The following is a 5061-nucleotide window of genomic DNA, read 5'->3' as shown; positions in this document are numbered from 1 at the left end:
GAGTGTGTGTGAGTGTGAGTGGATGCGTGTGTGTGTGAATGTGTGTGAGAGATAGAGTGTGTGAGTGTGTGAGTGGGTGTGTGTGTCAATGTATGTGTGAGTGTGAATGTGTGAGTGTGTGTGAATGTGTGAGTGTGTGTGTGAGAGTGTGTGTGTGAGTGTGAGCATGCAGGTGTGTGTGCTGTGCTATGTGAGGTTAAGCAGGGCCGTCTCATCAGGCCTCCAGCACAGCTATTAGGAGCTGAATTGTGTTTCTCCCAAATTCATGCAGTGAGGGCCTGAACCCCCAATTCCTCAGAATGTGACTGTATTTGGAGACAGGGCCTTTAAAGAGGCAGTTAGGTTTAAACGGGGTCGTTAGAGGCCCTAACATGATCTGACTGGTGTCCTTACAAGAAAAAGAGATTAGGACACAGGCACAGAGGAAGGATCTCATGTGGACATGGGAGAGGGTGGCTGTCTGCAAGCCCAGGATGGTCTCAGAGAAACCAACCCTGCCTTGATTTTGGGCTTCCAGCTTCCAGAGCTGTGAGAAAAATTAAGCTGTTGTTTAAGGCTCCCATTCTGGGGTATTTTGCTATGGCAGTCTGAGCTGGCTGAGACACCAGCCTCTAGCCCTTCAGGGCTGAGAAGTGAGTGGGTCCCACATTCCTTCTCGTCCTCTCCAGCCCACCCTTAACGAAGGTTTTGCCCCAGGGAGGAGCCTCACAGGTCACCTGGCCAGATGGCCTCTCTAGACCCAAGTGAGAATCGGCCTGCTAGAGCTCACATGGCCCCTGGTCGGCCTGCTGCCATCCCTGAGGCAGAAGGCTTCATGCGACGGGGTGGGGAGCAGACCTGGGTGGGCGTCATGAGCCCACAGAGAAAGATTCTCCATCATAGCTACATAGTAGAGTCCTGAAACTCAAAAACATGCCCCTGCCGGGGTCTCCCCAGAGCAATTAAGGCAGAACCAGGGAATGGGGTCCAAGCCCATGCACTCGCTTTGTAACTTCCCCTAATGTGCAGCCAGAGCTGCGGCGCCCACTGAGGGGGCATCACAGACACCTGGATGTCGGCTGTGGCTCCTGCCGCCTGGGTGTGCTTCTAGTGCTGGTCGAGCGTGCTCCTGATGCCAGCCCGTAGGCTTCCCTCCATCTTATTGATAAATCCTCCTTGAGCAATCGATGCCATCCACCTGACTTTTCCAGAGAAATCCCTCTGTGACTTTGCTCTTCTTATGGAAATCGTGTGCTGTTTCTGTTGTCACTGATTTCTCCAGATATGTTGAACACGGGCTTGGGTCCCTCCCAGCACCACACCTGTTGCCTTCCCCACACACCCAGATGGGATGAGGTCAGCTGCTCCGGGAGCCATGCAAGAGCCCAACCTGCCCAGGCTCCAGCTTCCCCCACACGACTGCACCCAGTGCCAGGCTGGGGTGGTGTCCATGCAGAGGCGGCAGCTGCTGTGGGGAGCCAGGCAGGCCGGGGTCTAAAGCATGGCCCTGCCACTGACTAGCGGAGTGGTGGGGGTCAAGCAGCCTCGCCCAGTGAGCCTCAGTTGATTCCTGTGCAAAGTGGACCAGCAACACCCAGCCCCTGGCTTTGATACAGGAGATGTGATATGTGCCTGGGGCAGGCACCAAGAAGCCAGGAGAGGCCTTTGTTACTTTACCTTTTGTCTGTCTTGCCTTGCACCCTTTTGGCATCCTGTGATCAGAGGAGATTCCAATGTTGCTAAGGAGGCTTCAATCACAGGGATCTCCCCTGGCGGTTTCCTGCCAATCTCTGGAAACTCCCTCTCCTGCTTTTCCTTCTGAGAATCTCCAGAGTCAGTTCCTGCAAGGCTCTGCCAACCTCCAAGCATGCCCCAGAGCTAAGATGAGAAGGAATGGGGAGGGAAGGGGCTCTGCGCAGGTGGTTGGGCCACTCATCTCTCTGCCCCTGCTGCTTCCCTGCAGCAGTGTGGGATCCCACCAAGGGGCTGCACACTGCACCTTGCCTTCTTGCTCACCGGCATCGGATGCACCAGAAGGAAGCAAGCTCAGCACTGCCCACGTGCTGGGCCTTTGTGTGAATTACAGAAGGCGCCCCTCTGGGCAGCACCAGCCCCTGGCATGGCATGGCATGGCAAAAGTGGCATGGGCTGGATTTCAGGTCCAATTTGCCTCCTAGCTGGGCACATTTGGCTCAACACAACTACACAACTGAACAGAACAACCTTGAAGACAATTGCCGTTCAATCATCACCCAGAGAAACCATTTATAGCAAGGGAAACAGCAGCTCGCTGCAAAGCCTGATTCTGCAGTGTCTCTTCCCAAGCCTTGCATCTGGAGCATGAACTCCTGGAGGGAGGTGATGGTCATGGGATTCATCCCTGCGTTTCCTCTCTGCCACACAGAGAGTGGGGTCCTGCACAGGATGGGGACTCAGAAGCAACAGGCTGAGCCAGTGCTTACATTGTGGCTCTGTCCTTACTGTGCGGGCTTTCTGGGTGATCGTGCCTTTCTCCGCTCTGTGAACCGTCAAGTTAGCATCCCTTAGCAGATGCACAGGACCTAGAAGACTGTAGGCAGATGCAGCAATATTGAGGTAGAGGCCCCCAGGCAGGCTCCTGGGTGCCTCGGGTAGAGTTCCAGAATGATATGCCTGTGAATGTGTCTCCCAGGACAGCACAGGGTTTTACTCTCAGCTTCCCCTTGAAATCTGAACTCTTCTCTTCCTGCTGACCTCCACTCTCTTGGCTATGATGCCCTACCCATTCATTGATTCTGCCAGCAAGCATTGAGCACCTACTATACATGCTTGGAGGAGCTCACCATAGGGGAAGGGGAGTTAGAGAGGGAGCCATCCTCCCAACTGACAGAGGCAGAAAGGAATTTAGGAAACGCAGTTTTCTGGAAGAAATACAGCCTCCACTTGACAAATGGCAGCTATGCACCAGGCCCTATAACAGGAGGGCTGCAGAACTCAGCCAAGGGAATCTTTGCAATTGGCCTGTACTGCAGCCTGTCCATGCCCAGAATAGCAGGGGACCAGCCCTTGTGAATGGAATGGAATCAGACGGGCTGATTCCAGAATTTGTGTCTTTCCCAACACCTCTCCCCACTCTCTGTCCACCACCCTCCCCCTACCCTGCCACTCACCATGTTGTGGTTCTGTTACCTCCAGCTCTTACCCAGCCAGTGAGGTTTTGGTTGGGTCAGGAACACCTGCCCTCAGTGTTTGCCCTCCTGCCCTCCTCACAGGAGCTGGTACTGTCAGCCTCCCTCTGTGCCAGGAGGGCATGACCCCTCACCTCCCAGCACCCTCACTCCTCACCAAGAGGGGCAAGTCTACACGGGAAGGGGATGGGCTTGCCCTCCCACATCTCAGGCTCCAGCAGGAAAGGGCACAAGAATAGTGCAGGATCTGCAAAGTGGCCTGAGACTGCTGCCCGCTCAACATCTGCCTACTGTGGGTGGATGACTTGCCACACTGTATGGGTTGTGATTTCCTCAACATCTCCATGAGGGAAGAGGTGCCATCCATGTTCTACAGATGCAGAAACTGAGAGGCAAGATAGGGATGGGATACCCTTGCCTCACATCACCGGGTGGCTTGGAACCACATCACACTGCATCCTTGAACTTCACACCATGTGCTGCTTTCTCTGTGCCTCCTCCCTGCATCCAGTCACCCTGGATGTGGAGGAAGATCAGGATCCTGAGGGACCAGGGTGCTTCTGACAGAGGAACCCCACAATTTCCTGACCATCTTTCCATGCCTTGGAAGACAACCTTTGCAGCCAGCCAGCTGGTGACAGCAACAGGCCTACTAATATCTTAGTGTTTTCATTTCCTCATCTGCAGAGTGCAGGTAACTGCACCCAAGTGCCGGAAGATCTGGATGGGGAGACCTCAGCCAGCTGAGTGAGGTGCGCAGCACATACATAAGTCGTCCAGAAGCAGTAGATAGAGGAGCATGAAATGCAGCATCTGCTGTCAGGCAAGTACTTTTCACAGCAAGAGCTCCCTGACATGTTCCTTTCACATGGGCCCCCATCCTAAATCATCCCTCCCTTAATGCGGCTTAAGCCACAGGCATTTAGCAACTTCCTTTGTCTCATGACCATAGATGTTACTTCTCATATCATATATCAATTAAAACTTTACTGGGTCCCCTTATAAAATGAACTTTCTACATTCATATTCATAGCAGCATTATTCACAAAAAGATGGAAACAACCCAAATGTCCAACAACGAATGAATAGATAAGCAAAATGTGATATATATATATATATACACACACACACACACAATGAAATATTATTCAACCTTCAAAAGATTCTGACATGGGTGCCTGGAGCCATCAAATTCATAGAGACAGAAAGTAGAATTGTGTTTGCCAGGGGCTGGGGGGAAGAGGGAATGTGGAGTTAGTGTCTATTGGGTACAGAATTTCAGTTTGGGAAGATGGAAAGAGTTCTGGAGGTAGATGGTAGTGATGGTTGCACAGCAGTGTGAATGTGCATAGTGCCACTCAACTGTACACTTCAAAATGGTTGGCCAGGTGTGGTGGTTCACACCTGTAATCCCAACACTTTGGGAGGCTGAGGTGGACAGATCATGAGGTCAGGAGATTGAGACTATCTTAGCCAACATGGTGAAACCCCGTCTCTACTAAAATACAAAAAATTAGCCGGGCATGGTGGTACATGCCTGTAATCTCAGCTACTTGGGAGGCTGGGGCAAGGGAATTGCTTGAACCTGGGAGGCAGAGGTTGCAGTGAGCCGAGATTGTGCCACTGCACTCCAGCCTGGCGACAGAGCAAGACTCAGTCTCAAAAAAATAATAATAATAATTAAAAAATAAAAATAAAACAAACAAAAGAACAGCTAGTTTTCCTGTACATGGAGAGATGCTGGGGTAAGGCTGCCTTGGTGAAGAAGAACATGCAGTCTAGGTTGCCCAGGATTCAGAAGCAGCTATTCATGTTGGCTCAAGACACAGTTGTCTTCTTGTTGAGTGGATAAGGTGGAGCAGAAGGTTGATCTGGCACACAATTTTCATAGTATTCTTTTTTTTTTTTTTTTTTT

This window comes from Piliocolobus tephrosceles, chromosome 6 (assembly GCF_002776525.5).
Source record: "Piliocolobus tephrosceles isolate RC106 chromosome 6, ASM277652v3, whole genome shotgun sequence".
Taxonomy (NCBI): domain Eukaryota; kingdom Metazoa; phylum Chordata; class Mammalia; order Primates; family Cercopithecidae; genus Piliocolobus; species Piliocolobus tephrosceles.
Note: the sequence above shows the minus strand (reverse complement) of the source record.